Raw genomic sequence first — 17,578 nt, 5'->3', positions numbered from 1 at the left:
CAGTTTATGACAAATAGTTCAACAATTTAGCATGTAATGGCTTATGCAAGGAACTAATGCCTAGATGTTTTGAGGGGTAAGACTATTCAACAGAGAACCATAAACCATATTTTGAACAACATGACATGGGCAATTGAAAATTTGGAAAAAAGCTGACACTTGTACATTATCAATTGCAATTTGTTCAAAGGAATAAGAAAATGCTTTAATGATGTGCACAAGTGACTAGATGATTTGGAATTTGTACAAGTAGTATCAAGAATTGCACTTTTGATCTAAGAAATGCACCAAAGCGACTGAGAAACTCAGGAGGATGAAAACTTATCTAATCAAGATATATTAGTGTTTTATTGATCATGTATATATTTTTTACAAATGTTAGATTTTTTCTTCTCACTTTGTAACACAACAAAATGAGGGAAAAGTCAAGGGAACTTTCTGAAGGTACGGTAGGTATTTAGTTACTAGTACATTAGGTCCAGTTACCGTAGGTCATGGGGTAAGAGTGTAATTTGCAAGATAATCTATTGTAAATTATGTGTGTAAAATATCTCAGTGATCAGTTTTGTATTCTGTTCTGTCTGTGTTTTCTCTCCGGTGTCCTTCTCCTCTTCACCCCGTCAACTAGCTCTGAATGAATGTCAATCGCAGTGTAGAGTCCAATGGCAGCCCTCGTCTGATCAGATACTCACGAAGCTGGAATAAACACAGGGGTTACATCATTTAGGACATTTGATAATGCCACATTCCTATCCTCTTCACGCTCCTTCCCCCTCATTCACTTTCCATCTGTATTCAATATACTTATTTGTTAAAGCAACCTTACATCCCTTTGATGAATGAGATTTTTCCTCATTCTATTATCACCTTTGGAGATTAATTAATAATAATTAATAATAAAATTATATGTTTAATAGGGACTCTTACCTGATTCAAGATCTCAGATTCGGTTTGGACTGTCGTCATGGAAAATTTCACCCTCAGTACAAACGTATAACCTGTAGAGACACAATGATTCAATAATAAGAACAAGAATTAAGCAAAACAAACAGACTGACTGACAGACAGACAGACAGACAGACACGTAACGTCCTATAAGAAAAAAAGGAGACTTGACAGGGTTGACCACTATTACCAATTTCATTAGCTATTAAATAAAGTAAATCACACTTACTAAGCCCACTATTCGTGGTTGACTGTCCGGCAGATGTAGTTGTAGTGCTCATTTGTGTAGTTTTTGGTAGCTCAGTAGTGGTTGTGAAATTAGCTAAAGTTATTGTTGTTGTATTAGGAGCTGTAGTTGTTGTATTAGGAGCTGTAGTTGTTGTAAAAGGAGCTGTAGTTGTTGTATTAGGAGCTGTAGTAGTTGTATTAGGAGATGTAGTTGTTGTATTAGGAGATGTAGTTGTTGTATTAGGAGCTGTAGTTGTTGTATTAGGAGCTGTAGTTGTCGTATTAGGAGCTGTAGTTGTCTTATTAGGAGCTGCAGTTGTTGTTGTACTAGGAGCTGCAGTTGTTGTCGTAGTAGGAGCTGTAGTGGTTGTTGTAGTAGGAGCTGCAGTGGTTGTTGTACTAGGAGCTGCAGTGGTTGTTGTACTAGGAGCTGCAGTTGTTGTACTAGGAGCTGCAGTTGTTGTCGTAGTAGGAGCTGCAGTGGTTGTTGTAGTTGGAGCTGCAGTGGTTGTTGTACTTGGAGCTGCAGTTGTTGTAATACTAGGAGTGGCAGTTGTTGTCGTAGTAGGAGCTGCAGTTGTTATACTAGGAGCTGCAGTTGTTATACTCGGAGCTGCAGTTGCTGTCGTAGTAGGAGCTGCAGTAGTAGTTGTACTAGGAGCTGCAGTTGTTGTCGTAGTAGGAGCTACAGGTGTTGTCGTAGTAGGAGCTGCAGTTGTTGTACTAGGAGCTGCAGTTGTTGTCGTAGTAGGAGCTGCAGTTGTTGTCATAGTAGGAGCTGCAGTGGTTGTTGTACTAGGAGCTGCAGTGGTTGTTGTACTAGGAGCTGCAGTGGTTGTTGTACTAGGAGCTGCAGTTGTTGTTGTACCAAGAGCTGCAGTTGTTGTACTAGGAGCTGCAGTTGTTGTCGTAGTAGGAGCTGCAGTTGTTGTTGTACCAAGAGCTGCAGTTGTTGTACTAGGAGCTGCAGTTGTTGTCGTAGTAGGAGCTGCAGTTGTTGTCGTAGTAGGAGCTACAGTTGTTGTCGTAGTAGGAGCTGCAGTTGTTGTACTAGGAGCTGTAGTTGTTGTCGTAGTAGGAGCTGCAGTTGTTGTCATAGTAGGAGCTGCAGTGGTTGTTGTACTAGGAGCTGCAGTGGTTGTTGTACTAGGAGCTGCAGTTGTTGTCGTAGTAGGAGCTGCAGTGGTTGTTGTACTAGGAGCTGCAGTGGTTGTTGTACTAGGAGCTGCAGTGGTTGTTGTACTAGGAGCTGCAGTGGTTGTTGTACTAGGAGCTGCAGTTGTTGTTGTACTAGGAGCTGCAGTTGTTGTCGTAGTAGGAGCTGCAGTTGTTGTCGTAGTAGAAGCTGCAGTGGTTGTTGTACTAGGAGCTGCAGTTGTTGTTGTACTAGGAGCTGCAGTTGTTGTACTAGGAGCTGCAGTTGTTGTTGTAGTAGGAGCTGCAGTGGTTGTTGTACTAGTAGCTGCAGTGGTTGTTGTACTAGGAGCTGCAGTGGTTGTTGTACTAGGAGCTGCAGTTGTTGTCGTACTAGGAGCTGTAGTTGCTGTTGTACTTGGAGCTGCAGTTGTTGTTGTAGGAGCTGCAGTTGTTGTTGTAGTAGGAGCTGCGGATGTTGTCGTAGTAGTTGCTGCAGTGGTTGTTGTACTAGGAGCTGCAGTTGTTGTAATACTAGGAGCGGCAGTTGTTGTCGTAGTAGGAGCTGCAGTTGTTATACTAGGAGCTGCAGTTGTTATACTCGGAGCTGCAGTTGCTGTCGTAGTAGGAGCTGCAGTAGTTGTTGTACTAGGAGCTGCAGTGGTTGTTGTACTAGGAGCTGCAGTGGTTGTTGTACTAGGAGCTGCAGTTGTTGTAGTAGGAGCTGCAGTTGTTGTCGTAGTAGGAGCTGCGGATGTTGTCGTAGTAGTTGCTGCAGTGGTTGTTGTACTAGGAGCTGCAGTTGTTGTTATACTAGGAGCTGCCGTTGTTGTCGTAGTAGGAGCTGCAGTTGTTGTCGTAGTAGGAGCTGCAGTGGTTGTTGTACTAGGAGCTGCAGTTGTTGTTGTACTCTGAGCTGCAGTTGTTGTACTTGGAGCTGCAGTTGTTGTCGTAGTAGCAGCTGAAGTTGTTGACGTAGTAGGAGCTGCAGTGGTTGTTGTACTAGGAGCTGCAGTTGTTGTTGTACTAGGAGCTGCAGTTGTTGTACTAGGAGCTGCAGTTGTTGTTGTAGTAGGAGCTGCAGTTGTTGTCGTAGTAGGAGCTGCAGTTGTTGTTGTACTAGGAGCTGCAGTTGTTGTTGTACTAGGATCTGCAGTTGTTGTCGTAGTAGGAGCTGCAGTTGTTGTCGTAGTAGGAGCTGCAGTGGTTGTTGTACTAGGAGCTGCAGTTGTTGTCGTAGTAGCAGCTGTAGTTGTTGTCGTAGTAGGAGCTGCAGTAGTTGTACTAGGAGCTGCAGTTGTTGTACTAGGAGCTGCAGTTGTTGTACTAGGAGCTGCAGTTGTTGTACTAGGATCTGCAGTTGTTGTTGTACTAGGAGCTGCAGTTGTTGTTGTACTAGGAGCTGCAGTTGTTGTTGTTGTAGGAGCTACAGTTGTTGTCGTAGTAGGAGCTGCAGTTGTTGTCGTAGTAGGAGCTGCAGTGGTTGTCGTAGCAGGAGCTGCAGTGGTTGTCGTACTAGGAGCTGCAGTGGTTGTTGTACTAGGAGCTGCAGTTGTTGTCGTACTAGGAGCTGCAGTTGTTGTTGTACTAGGAGCTGCAGTTGTTGTAGTAGGAGCTGAGGTTGTGGTTGTCATAGCAGTAAGTGTAGTTGTTGGAGTAGGAGCTGCAGTTGTGGTTATTGTAGCAGGAGCTGTTGTAGTTGTAGAAGGAACTGTGGTTGCTGTAGTAGGAGCTGCAGTTGTAGTTGTACTAGGAGCTGCAGTTGTTGTTGTACTAGGAGCTGCAGTTGTTGTACTAGGAGGTGCAGTTGTTGTCGTAGTAGGAGCTGCAGTTGTTGTTGTACTAGGAGCTGCAGTTGTTGTACTAGGAGCTGCAGTTGTTGTAGGAGCTGCAGGAGGTGCAGTTGTTGTCGTAGTAGGAGCTGCAGTTGTTGTTGTACTAGGAGCTGCAGTTGTTGTACTAGGAGGTGCAGTTGTTGTCGTAGTAGGAGCTGCAGTTGTTGTTGAACTAGGAGCTGCAGTAGTTGTACTAGGAGGTGCAGTTGTTGTCGTAGTAGGAGCTGCAGTTGTTGTTGTAGTAGGAGCTGCAGTTGTTGTCGTAGTAGGAGCTGCAGTGCTTGTCGTAGTAGGAGCTGCAGTGGTTGTTGTACTAGGAGCTGCAGTGGTTGTTGTACTAAGAGCTGCAGTTGTTGTTGTACTAGGATCTGCAGTTGTTGTCGTAGTAGGAGCTGCAGTTGTTGTTGTACTAGGAGCTGCAGTTGTTGTTGTACTAGGAGCTGCAGTTGTTGTCGTAGTAGGAGCTGCAGTTGTTGTTGTACTAGGAGCTGCAGTTGTTGTTGTACTAGGAGCTGCAGTTGTTGTCGTAGTAGGAGCTGCAGTTGTTGTTGTACTAGGAGCTGCAGTTGTTGTTGTACTAGGATCTGCAGTTGTTGTCGTAGTAGGATCTGCAGTTGTTGTACTAGGAGCTGCAGTTGTTGTAGTGGGAGCTGAGGTTGTGGTTGTCATAGCAGTAAGTGTGGTTGTTGGAGTAGGAGCTGCAGTTGTGGTTATTGTAGCAGGATCTGTTGTTGTAGTTGTAGAAGGAGCTGCAGTTGTAGTTGCACTAGGAGCTGCAGTTGTAGTTGCACTAGGAGCTGCAGTTGTTGTTGTACTAGGAGCTGCAGTTGTTATTGTGCTAGAAGCTGCAGTTGTTGTACTAGGAGGTGCAGTTGTTGTCGTTGTAGGAGCTGCAGTTGTTGTCGTAGTAGGATCTGCAGTTGTTGTACTAGGAGTTGCAGTTGTTGTTGTACTAGGAGCTGTGGTGGTTGTTGTACTAGGAGCTGCAGTTGTTGTCGTAGTAGGAGCTGCAGTTGTTGTTGTACTAGGATCTGCAGTTGTTGTCGTAGTTGGATCTGCAGTTGTTGTACTAGGAGCTGCAGTTGTTGTACTAGGAGCTGCAGTTGTTGTTGTACTAGGATCTGCAGTTGTTGTACTAGGAGCTGCAGTTGTTGTCGCAGTAGGAGCTGCAGTTGTTGTTGTACTAGGAGCTGCAGTTGTTGTACTAGGAGCTGCAGTTGTTGTCGTAGTAGGAGCTGCAGTTGTTGTCGTAGTAGGAGCTTCAGTTGTTGTCGTAGTAGGAGCTTCAGTTGTTGTCGTAGTAGGAGCTTCAGTTGTTGTCGTAGTAGGAGCTTCAGTGGTTGTCGTAGTAGGAGTTGCAGTGGTTGTTGTACTAGGAGCTTCAGCTGTTGTTGTACTAGGAGCTGCAGTTGTTGTTGTACTAGGAGCTGCAGTTGTTGTAGTAGGAGCTGCGGTTGTTGTAGTAGGAGCTGTGGTTGTAGTTGTCATAGCAGGAAGTGTGGTTGTTGGAGTAGGAGCTACAGTTGTGGTTGTAGAAGGATCTGTGGTTGTTGTCGTAGTAGGATCTGCAGTTGTTGTACTAGGAGCTGCAGTTGTTGTAGTGGGAGCTGAGGTTGTGGTTGTCATAGCAGTAAGTGTGGTTGTTGGAGTAGGAGCTGCAGTTGTTGTTGTACTAGGAGCTGCAGTTGTTGTTGTACTAGGAGCTGCAGTTGTTGTCGTAGTAGAAGCTGCAGTTGTTGTTGTACTAGGAGCTGCAGTTGTTGTTGTACTAGGATCTGCAGTTGTTGTCGTAGTAGGATCTGCAGTTGTTGTACTAGGAGCTGCAGTTGTTGTAGTGGGAGCTGAGGTTGTGGTTGTCATAGCAGTAAGTGTGGTTGTTGGAGTAGGAGCTGCAGTTGTGGTTATTGTAGCAGGATCTGTTGTTGTAGTTGTAGAAGGAGCTGCAGTTGTTGTTGTACTAGGAGCTGCAGTTGTTATTGTGCTAGAAGCTGCAGTTGTTGTACTAGGAGCTGCAGTTGTTGTACTAGGAGGTGCAGTTGTTGTCGTTGTAGGAGCTGCAGTTGTTGTCGTAGTAGGAGCTGCAGTTGTTGTACTAGGAGCTGCAGTTGTTGTACTAGGAGGTGCAGTTGTTGTTGTAGTAGGAGCTGCAGTTGTTATCGTGGTAGGAGCTGCAGTTGTTGTCGTAGTAGGAGCTGCAGTGCTTGTCGTAGTAGGAGCTGCAGTGGTTGTTGTACTAGGAGCTGCAGTGGTTGTTGTACTAGGAGCTGCAGTTGTTGTCGTAGTAGGAGCTGCAGTGGTTGTTGTACTAGGAGCTGCAGTTGTTGTTGTACTAGGATCTGCAGTTGTTGTCGTAGTAGGAGCTGCAGTTGTTGTCGTAGTAGGAGCTGCAGTTGTTGTACTAGCAGCTGCAGTTGTTGTTGTACTAGGATCTGCAGTTGTTGTCGTAGTAGGAGCAGCAGTGGTTGTTGTACTAGGAGCTGCAGTGGTTGTTGTACCAAGAGCTGCAGTTGTTGTTGCACTAGGATCTGCAATTGTTGTCGTAGTAGGAGTTGCAGTTGTTGTTGTACTAGGAGCTGCAGTGGTTGTTGTACTAGGAGCTGCAGTTGTTGTCGTAGTAGGATCTGCAGTTGTTGTACTAGGAGTTGCAGTTGTTGTTGTACTAGGAGCTGTGGTGGTTGTTGTACTAGGAGCTGCAGTTGTTGTCGTAGTAGGAGCTGCAGTTGTTGTTGTACTAGGATCTGCAGTTGTTGTCGTAGTAGGAGCTGCAGTTGTTGTTGTACTAAGAGCTGCAGTTGTTGTTGTACTAGGATCTGCAGTTGTTGTACTAGGAGCTGCAGTTGTTGTCGCAGTAGGAGCTGCAGTTGTTGTTGTACTAGGAGCTGCAGTTGTTGTACTAGGAGCTGCAGTTGTTGTCGTAGTAGGAGCTGCAGTTGTTGTCGTAGTAGGAGCTTCAGTTGTTGTCGTAGTAGGAGCTTCAGTTGTTGTCGTAGTAGGAGCTTCAGTTGTTGTCGTAGTAGGAGCTTCAGTGGTTGTCGTAGTAGGAGTTGCAGTGGTTGTTGTACTAGGAGCTTCAGCTGTTGTTGTACTAGGAGCTGCAGTTGTTGTTGTACTAGGAGCTGCAGTTGTTGTAGTAGGAGCTGCGGTTGTTGTAGTAGGAGCTGTGGTTGTAGTTGTCATAGCAGGAAGTGTGGTTGTTGGAGTAGGAGCTACAGTTGTGGTTGTAGAAGGATCTGTGGTTGTTGTAGTAGGAGCTGCAGTTGTTGCTGTAGTAGGAGCCTCAGTTGTGGTTGTCATATTAGGATCTGTGGTTGTGCTTGTTACAGAGCACAGGCTGCCTATTACTGGGACAAATATTACAATTATTAGGTAGCTTAAAAATACCTTAAGACCAGAGACCAGAAATTGGCCCTGGCTTTTCCAAAACATCTGCCCATTTTTTCCCTCAACGTCACCACACAAAAAATTGACAGGCCCATTGGTCTTAAGATGGACCAGCACATCTGGCATTTGCTGGAAATTCCATATAACTAGTCTATTTGTGTCCCGTTTCAAGAAGCTAGGCCTAATATCGATTGTCACTACTTCACAGGAGAGGCATTTCAACGTTTTTTTTATTGTTATCCAAATGCGTTTTTTGGAATAAAAGCCTTCTGGAATATATGAACGTTCATGTGCCTTAATTTCAAACTTTTATGCCATCTGTATATACGAATACAATTCTTACAATACGAGCCTAGTTGGTTTAGCCACGGAAAAAACAGGAACCTTCCTTTCAGCCATGATTGGTTGAGATAATGGATGGACTGGACATGCCGAGAGATGAGTTTGGGTTTGTATTCCATGTAGCACGATTCTATTTATAACATGACCTGCTCAGTGTGTGCGGATAATTCTTTCTACGGCAGCTTTTTTTCCAAAGATATCATAAATAACTAAAAAAGTTTTGCTGAACTACTTTCTGGAGGATGACCATGCCATGCTGAATCTCTCTGATTCTGAAAATGAATCAGACAATGAGGTCAAAACATTAGGTCAAAACATTTTCATTGAACCAGACATTGTAGAGTCCTCTAATGACAGTGAGGGGGGAAGAAACAGTGTCGTTGTCACAGAAGAATATGACCGAGTTTTGAAATCAGTGGAAGCAGGGAGTTGATTGCCAAATAAGGAGAGAGTCCAAAAGAGAACACAGAAGGCTGTTGTATAAAACTTGTTTCTGGATTACATCTTCTAACTAAGGGCTCCCATAGAGGGAGAAGCATTCATCCATGCATACAAGTAATAGACTAGCTACATTTACAGATATTATACGTTTCTAATTTTGTAAGAGCGTTTTTTTTCATTGCAAGTTAAAGTGTACTGTTAGCTAGCTGTCTAGCTAGTAGTAATGTTATTCGTAGTAATGTTATTCGTATCTCTGACAATTTGTCAATTTGCATTGACAGTTATAGCATAATGTTAGCTAGCTAAAATGTAACCTATTTGGTTGGCTTTAGCTAGTTGCAGATTCATGCATGGTTGTATTGCCACGTTCAAAACAACTGGGAACTCATGACATCAGTGATCTTCAGATCGGAAAGTCGGCGCTCTAGAAAGAGGCCCAAGTTCCCGAGTTGGAATTCCCAATTGACTGTTTAAATCGATTTATCACAGTTGGAGGTATTTTTTTCCCGAGTTTCCATTTGTTTTGAACTGTTACAGTTTTCTTCCTGGGAAGGAGAGGCGGACCAAAATGCAGCGTGGTTATGGTTGAACATCTTTAATAAAGATGATACGTGAACAATATACAAAACAAGAAACCGTGGAAAAACCAAAACAGTCCTAACTGGTGCAAAACACAGAGACAGGAAACAATCACCCACGAAATACTCAAAAAAAATATGGCTGCCTAAATATGGTTCCCAATCAGAGACAACGATAAACACCTGCCTCTGACTGAGAAACACTCTAGGCAACCATAGTCTTACCTAGAATACTACACTGAACACAACCCCATCAATCTACAAAACCCCTAGACAAGACAAACACATAATCACCCATGTCACACCCTGGCCTAACCACAATAATAAAGAAAACACAAAATACTAAGGCCAGGGAGTGACATGAACGCTCGAATGTCAGAGATTTTGGCCTATTTATTGCAATATCTCCTCATGCCATTTGCACACACTGTATACATATTATTTTTGTTCTATTGTGTTGACTGTACGCTTGTTAATTCCATGTAACTCTGTGTTGTTGTTTCATGTCGCACTGCTTTGCTTTATCTTGGCTAGGTCGCAGTTGTAAATGAGAACTTCTTCTCAACTAGCTTACCTGGTTAAATAAAGGTGAAATCAAATTTTGAGTTCCCAATTGATTTGAACGCGGCGTTAGTTGGGATTATGGTTCATTGTTTAGCTAGCTTGCTACATGTCTAAACAAAATACTCTACTATGCAAGTGACCATTTCACGGCACCGTTTAAACCTTCTGTGTCCTGTGCATGTGACAAATAACCTTTGATTTTATTTTATATAGTGTATGTTAACCAGAGATGGTAATCTGAAGAACAACTTGACCTGCACCAAAGTCAAATGAGGATATTGGCCAAATCAAGTCAAACATTATTTGTCACTTGCGCCGAATATAGCAAGTGTAGACCTTATCGTGAAATGCTTACTGACAAGCCCTTAACCAACAGTGCAGTTCAAGAAAAGTTTTAAAAAAGTTACAAATATAAATAAAAAAATATAAACAGTAACACAAAAAGATAACAATAACTAGGCTACAGTGTACCTGTATAGTCAGTGTGCGGGGGTACAGATTAGTTGAGTTTTTTTGTACATGTAGGTAGGGGTGAAGTGACTATGCATAGATAATAAACAGCGAGTAGCAGCAGTGTACAAAACAAATGGAGGGTGGGGTCAATGTAAATAGTCCGGTGGCAATTTTATTAATTGTTCAGCAATCTTATGGCTTGGGGGTAGAAGTTGTTAAGGAGCCTTTTGGACCTAGACTTGGTGCTCCGGTACCGCTAGTCAGGCGATCACTGTTGTGTCGTCAGCAGTCTTAATGATGGTGTTGGAGTCGTGTTTGGCCACACAGTCGTGGGTGAACAGGGAGTACAGGAGGGGACTAAGTACACACCCCTGAGGGGCCCCAGAGAATCAGCGTGGCAAACGTGTTGTTGACTTACTTTACCACCTGGGAGCGGCCCATCAGGAAGTCCAGGATCCAATTGCAGAGGGAGGTGTTTAGTCCCAGGGTCCTTAGCTTAGTGATGAGCTTTGTGGGCACTATGGTGTTGAACGCTGAGCTGTAGTCAATGAACAGCATTCTCGCGTAGGTGTTCCTTTTGTCCAGGTGGGAAAGGGTAGTGTGGAGTGCGATTGAGATTGCATCATCTGTGGATCTGTTGGGGTGGTAATGCGAATTGGAGTGGGTCTAGGATATCCAGGACGATGCTGTTGATGTGAGCCATGACCAGCCTTTCAAAGCACATCATGGCTACCGACGTGAGTGCTACAGCCAGTAATCATTTAGGCAGGTTACCTTCGCTTCCTTGGGCACAAGGACTATGATGGTGTGCTTTAAACATGTAGGTATTAAAGACTTGGTCAGGGAGAGGTTGAAAATGTCAGTGAATACACTTGCCAGTTGGTCCGCGCATGCTTTGAGTACACGTCCTGGTAATCCATCGCGGCTTTGTGAATGCTGACCTGTTTAAAGGATTTGCTCACATCGGCTACCGAGAGCATTTTCACACAGTCATCTAGAAAAGCTGGTGCTCTGGTGCATGCTTCAGTTTTGCTTTCCTCAAAGCGAGCATAAAAGGCATTTAGCTTGTCTGGGAGGCTCACGTCACTGGGCAGCTCGCATCTGGGTTTCCCTTTGTAGTCGGTAATAGTTTTCAAGTCCTGCCACATCTGACGAGCATCAAATCCGGCGTAGTAGGATTCAATCTTAATCCTGTATTGACGCTTTGCTTGTTCAATGGTTCGTCTGAGGGCATTGCGGGATTTCTTATAAGAGTCCGGATTAGTGTCCTGCTCTTTGAAAGCAGCAGCTCTAGCCTTTAGCTCAATGCAGATGTTGCCTGTAATCCATGGCTTCTGGTTGGGATATGGTTACTGTGGGGATGATGTCATTATTACACTTATTTATGAAGCTGATGACTGAGTTGGTATTCTCCTCAATGCCATTGGATAAATCCCGGGACATATTCCAGTCCTGTAGAGTAGCATCTGCGTCATCTGACCACTTCCATATTGAGCGAGTCACTGGTACTTCCTGCTTTAGTTTTTGCTTGTAAGCAGGAATCAGATGAGAACTCTCTTGGTAGATAGTGTGGTCTACAGGTACTCTACCTCAGACGAGCAATACCTTGAGACTTCTTTAATATTAGACATTGCGCACAAGCTGTTATTGACAAATAGACACACCCCCACCCCCACTCCCACCCCCACCCCCACCCCTCGTCTTACCAGACCTAGCAACTTTGTTATGCCGGTGCATGTAAAATCCCACCAGCTCTATATTATCCGTGTCGTTGTTCAGCCACGACTCTGTGAAACATAAGATATTACAGTTCTTAATGTCCCGTTGTGATAATCGTATAATCGTAGATCATTAATTTTATTTTCCAATGATTGCATGTTAGCAAGTAGAACGAAGGCACTGTGAGTTTATCCGCTCGCCTACGGATTCTCAGAAGGCAGCCCGATCTGCGTCTTCTTTTCCTCCATCTTTTCTTCACGCAAAGGACGGGGATTTGGGCCTGTTCCCGGGAGAGCAGTATATTCTTCTCGTCGGACTCCTTAAAGGAAAAAGCTTTTTCCAGTTCGTGGTGAGTAATTGCTGTTCTGATGTCCAGAAGTTATTTAAGAGACAGTAGCAGCAATATTATGTACAAAATAAGTAAACAAAAAGTTAAAAACAACGCAACAAAACAAACAAAATAGCACAATTGGTCAGGAGCATGTAAAACGTCAGCCATCCTCTTCGGCGCCATCTTAACAATCACGAGATAAAGTGTAATTTTCACTTTTAGTTTTGAAATCTTTGGTTGTTTACTACACTGTGAATCCTTAAAGAGATGGGTGGGTCTAAGAGTTTGTGAACAATGCTGAATGGGTGTAGAGTTCTCCAGTTGGTGTCCCAAAACATTCTCGGACCATTTTCTCAAAAGTGGGATTACAAGTTTATCACATTTCAAAGCCGATTTACTCTCCTATTGTTCCTCCACTGCAGTGTATGATATAACATTTTCTAGCTCTGAGTCTCTACTTCTTTCCAATGTAAAAAACACTATTTCAGATTTGCTACATACGACCTGAATCCAGGTGGTGGGTCACATTTCTGATTATTTCTGCACAAAATGTAGACAGGCCCATTGGGCTCAAGATGGACCATCCGATCTGGCATTTGTCCGGACATCCCTATAACCAGTACGTTTCTACTTAAGCTTAAGCTTGAATAGCTTTTTAAAACAATAACAATAACTTAACAGGAGATAGATACTAACCTGAGAAAATTATGATGAGAAACACCCCAAGTTCCATTGCTGTTTTGGTATTCCCTCTAATGCACGGATGAACAAAAAGATTAATCAAATTCAAAATAACTTAGAAACAATTCTTATTTTCAATTATACATTTAAATACTAATCAATAATACAAATTGAAATATGTTGTCTCAACACAAAAGGTAGACTAAACAGTAAGCAGTTAAAAATCTCATTTTTCTTAGTGAGATTTTTCTGTCAATACGGTAAGCCTACCTGTAAGTAAGAGTGTTCACTATTCCATACATTTACATTTTGATAATAGTGGATGTACTTTCAATGTATAATAATTGATAGATTAATAGAAAGTGTCTCACAAAAATGGTTGCTGCTTGTCTTCCTCGGTGTTCAGGCTTCTGTGAGCTCCTCATCAACTGAGTTTCTCTATAACAATGTTTTCTCTGTCAGCTGGCATCCCAAATGGCATCCTATTCCCTATATAGTGCACTGCTTTGAATAGGGCCCATAGGGAATAGGGTGCCATTCGGGATGTACACTCAGCCTCTGGTAGTTACAGTAACTACGCAGTTAAACAAGGAAGAAAAAACTATCATGACAGTAAGCAACTTCTGGTAACACTTGAAAATCAAGCAAGAATTTATCAGCATTTGTGACTGCATTTCTTTATGTGAACTTATGTCAAATGTTGAAGATTGTCTTTTCTGACTCATAGCTTAAATATGGTATATCATACACTGTAGTTGGAGGTAACATAACAAAGTTATGCTGCTTTTGAAGTTGATAAACGTGTTATCCCACTTACAAGACAATAGAAGAATATGCCCTCGAAAGTGTTTCACACTTGCTCATGAGCTTTTCTTTGAGGGTGCTCATTCACCATTGGTCACACCATCTTACGCCTTAGCCCCAACCATCTATTTAAGGAATCACATGTGAAGACATGCTAAAAACTGAGTGAGTAAGATATTATAGTAAACAAGTGTTGAAAGTAGTAGCCTACAGTCAGGAAAAACTCCAGGTAAAAATACACTTCATCTAGTCCATGGCCTATATCTTAACATGCTGTTCTTCAAATTATGGTCTCTTGTAAGCACACTCTATATCAAATCAAACCAATGTTTATTTGTCATGTACACAGGATACAGAAGTTGTAAACAGTACAGTGAAATTCTTCCTTGCCAGTTCTTCCTAATTCCACGACTGGTCTATCGACATCACCGCACGAAGAGGCAAAAACAGACTTACCCCCATCGCGAAGTCCTCCCCCCACAAAGGCTAACTTTCTAGCCCCTGCTATCTGCTTGCTTGCTAACCCAGTCTGCTAACTGCTAAATTCCCGGGACCTGGTCTGCTAACTGCTAGCTTGCCTGCCCGGTCTGCTAACTGCTAGCCCTTGCTAACTGATTGCTTGCTAACCCGGTCTGCTAACTGCTAGCTTGCCTGCCCGGTCTGCTAACTGCTAGCCCTTGCTAACTGCTTGCTTGCTAACCCGGTCTGCTAACTGCTAGCTTGCACTGGTCTACTAACTGCTAGCCCATGCTAACTGCTTGCTTGCTAACCTGGCCTGCTAACTGCTAGCTTGCCCTGGTCTACTAGCTGCTAGCTTATTTAGCTCCAGCCTACTAACTGTTAGCTTGTTAGCCTGCTAACTGCCTGAATCGCCGTGTCCCCAGTCAGCCCAACCACTCACTGGACCCATATGTTCACTTGGCTACGCATGCCTCTCTCTAATATCAATATGCCTTGTCCATTACAGTCCTGGTTAGTGATTACTGTCTTATTTCACTGTAGAGCCTCTAGCCCTGCTCAATATGCCTTAACCAACCATGTTGTTCCACCTCCTACATATGCGATGACATCACCTGGTTTAAACATCTCTAGAGACTATATCTCTCTCTTCATTACTCAATGCCTAGGTTTACCTCCAATGTACTCACATCCTACCTTACCTTTGTCTGTACACTATGCCTTGAATCTATGCTATCGTGCCCAGAAACCTGCTCCTTTTACTCTCTGTTCAGAACGTGTTAGACGGCCAGTTTGTATAGTCTTTAGCCGTACCCTTATCCTACTTCTCCTCTGTTCCTCTGGTGATGTGGAGGTTAATCCAGGTCCTGCAGTGCCTAGCTCCACTCCCACCCCCCAGGTGCTCTCATTTGTTGACTTCTGTAAACGTAAAAGCCTTGGTTTCATGCATGTTACAGTGCCTTGCGAAAGTATTCGGCCCCCTTGAACTTTGCGACCTTTTGCCACATTTCAGGCTTCAAACATAAAGATATAAAACTGTATTTTTTGTGAAGAATCAACAACAAGTGGGACACAATCATGAAGTGGAACGACATTTATTGGATATTTCAAACTTTTTTAACAAATCAAAAACTGAAAAATTGGGCGTGCAAAATTATTCAGCCCCCTTAATTTAATACTTTGCAGCGCCACCTTTTGCTGCGATTACAGCTGTAAGTCGCTTGGGGTATGTCTCTATCAGTTTTGCACATCGAGAGACTGACATTTTTTCCCATTCCTCCTTGCAAAACAGCTCGAGCTCAGTGAGGTTGGATGGAGAGCATTTGTGAACAGCAGTTTTCAGTTCTTTCCACAGATTCTCGATTGGATTCAGGTCTGGACTTTGACTTGGCCATTCTAACACCTGGATATGTTTATTTTTGAACCATTCCATTGTAGATTTTGCTTTATGTTTTGGATCATTGTCTTGTTGGAAGACAAATCTCCGTCCCAGTCTCAGGTCTTTTGCAGACTCCATCAGGTTTTCTTCCAGAATGGTCCTGTATTTGGCTCCATCCATCTTCCCATTAATTTTAACCATCTTCCCTGTCCCTGCTGAAGAAAAGCAGGCCCAAACCATGATGCTGCCACCACCATGTTTGACAGTTGGGATGGTGTGTTCAGCTGTGTTGCTTTTACGCCAAACATAACGTTTTGCATTGTTGCCAAAAAGTTGGTTTTGGTTTCATCTGACCAGAGCACCTTCTTCCACATGTTTGGTGTGTCTCCCAGGTGGCTTGTGGCAAACTTTAAACAACACTTTTTATGGATATCTTTAAGAAATGACTTTCTTCTTGCCACTCTTCCATAAAGGCCAGATTTGTGCAATATACGACTGATTGTTGTTCTATGGACAGAGTCTCCCACCTCAGCTGTAGATCTCTGCAGTTCATCCATAGTGATCATGGGCCTCTTGGCTGCATCTCTGAAAAGTCTTCTCCTTGTATGAGCTGAAAGTTTAGAGGGACGACCAGGTCTTGGTAGATTTGCAGTGGTCTGATACTCCTTCCATTTCAATATTATCGCTTGCACAGTGCTCCTTGGGATGTTTAAAGCTTGGGAAATCTTTTTGTATCCAAATCCGGCTTTAAACTTCTTCACAACAGTATCTCGGACCTGCCTGGTGTGTTCCGTGTTCTTCATGATGCTCTCTGCGCTTTTAACGGACCTCTGAGACTATCACAGTGCAGGTGCATTTATACGGAGACTTGATTACACACAGGTGGATTGTATTTATCATCATTAGTCATTTAGGACAACATTGGATCATTCAGAGATCCTCACTGAACTTCTGGAGAGAGTTTGCTGCACTGAAAGTAAAGGGGCTGAATAATTTTGCACACCCAATTTTTCAGTTTTTGATTTGTTAAAAAAGTTTGAAATATCCAATAAATGTCGTTCCACTTCATGATTGTGTCCCACTTGTTGTTGATTCTTCACAAAAAAATACAGTTTTATATCTTTATGTTTGAAGCCTGAAATGTGGCAAAAGGTCGCAAAGTTCAAGGGGGCCGAATACTTTCGCAAGGCACTGTAACATTAGAAGCCTACTCCCTAAGTTTGTTTTACTCACTGCTTTAGCACACTCTGCCAACCCAGATGTCTTAGCCGTGTCTGAATCCTGGCTTAGGAAAACCACCAAAAACCCTGAAATCTCCATTGTTAACTATAACGTTTTCCGCCAAGATAGAACTGCCAAAGGGGGCGGTGTTGCAATCTACTGCAAAGATAGCCTGCAGAGTTCTATATTACTTTCTAAGTCTGTACCCAAACAATTTGAGCTTCTACTTCTAAAAATGCACCTTTCCAGAAACAAGTCTCTCACTGTTGCCGCTTGCTATAGACCTCCCTCTGCCCCCAGCTCTGCCCTCGATACTATATGTGAACTGATTGCCCCCCATCTATCTTCTGAGCTCGTGCTACTAGGTGACCTAAACTGGGACATGTTTAACTTGATTATTTATTGTCTTGTCATGGCTAAGATGCAATCAGAAACATGTCAAACAAGTGTGTGTGTGTGTGTGTGTGGGTGGGTGCTCGCGTGTGTGTAGACGATTATGTGGGACTGCCAAGCTTTGATTCAAATCGGAGGAATATCACGTCCTCTATCGGAAAGTGAAATCAACCCGGTAAGCCATGGTTAGTTATTTTATGATTTACTTTCACTACTCAAAATTTCACGTGCCTATGTTTTTAAAACTTACAAATCGTTGTCCTCAGTAAGGTCTGAACTAAGGTTTAAGATGTCATGTTGGAGATGGGTTTCCCCCAACCTCTTTATGTGTCACCATCCTTCACACACAGTATATAGACCTGCTATACAGAGAGATGGTGGGTTTTCTCTGTGTTTTTCTATCTCCAGGAGACACCATCATAGGTGAGTCACCAAGATGGTTGAAACACACTATTGGATTACCCGATCAGTACTGTATTGGCTGAGATGCAGGGATGAACTGGGGCAGGTAATCTACCTGTGCATTTCTAATACACAACCCATTTTATTCCTATTCCTAATGTTCATTTTGCGAGAAAAAAAAAACGTAAATATCTGACAGGGCTGAATATGGACCATTTACCAGAAATGCCCTTTGGCAGTCCTTCCCTGCTGAAATGTTATCTTTTCACATAGCATATTCCATCACAGC

At 43.2% G+C, this 17,578-nt stretch overlaps 2 long non-coding RNA genes across 2 annotated transcripts; both read right to left on the bottom strand.

Moving 5' to 3' along the window:
- Positions 1 to 324: 324 nt before the first annotated feature.
- On the bottom strand, positions 325 to 3,237 carry LOC139417100 (uncharacterized). Its single transcript, XR_011635154.1, has 3 exons — positions 1,175 to 3,237; positions 928 to 998; positions 325 to 696 (listed from the first exon to the last, which is right to left on the bottom strand). It is a non-coding gene; the product is annotated as an uncharacterized lncRNA (long non-coding RNA).
- Positions 3,238 to 7,371: 4,134 nt separating this feature from the next.
- On the bottom strand, positions 7,372 to 13,050 carry LOC139417099 (uncharacterized). Its single transcript, XR_011635153.1, has 3 exons — positions 13,004 to 13,050; positions 12,648 to 12,703; positions 7,372 to 7,483 (listed from the first exon to the last, which is right to left on the bottom strand). It is a non-coding gene; the product is annotated as an uncharacterized lncRNA (long non-coding RNA).
- Between the last annotated feature and the right edge of the window lie 4,528 nt (positions 13,051 to 17,578).

The sequence above is a fragment of the Oncorhynchus clarkii genome, chromosome 9, assembly GCF_045791955.1.
Source record: "Oncorhynchus clarkii lewisi isolate Uvic-CL-2024 chromosome 9, UVic_Ocla_1.0, whole genome shotgun sequence".
In the NCBI taxonomy this organism is placed as follows: domain Eukaryota; kingdom Metazoa; phylum Chordata; class Actinopteri; order Salmoniformes; family Salmonidae; genus Oncorhynchus; species Oncorhynchus clarkii.
The sequence above is the reverse complement of the archived record's forward strand: the minus strand, read 5'-3'. Positions and strand labels throughout refer to the sequence as shown.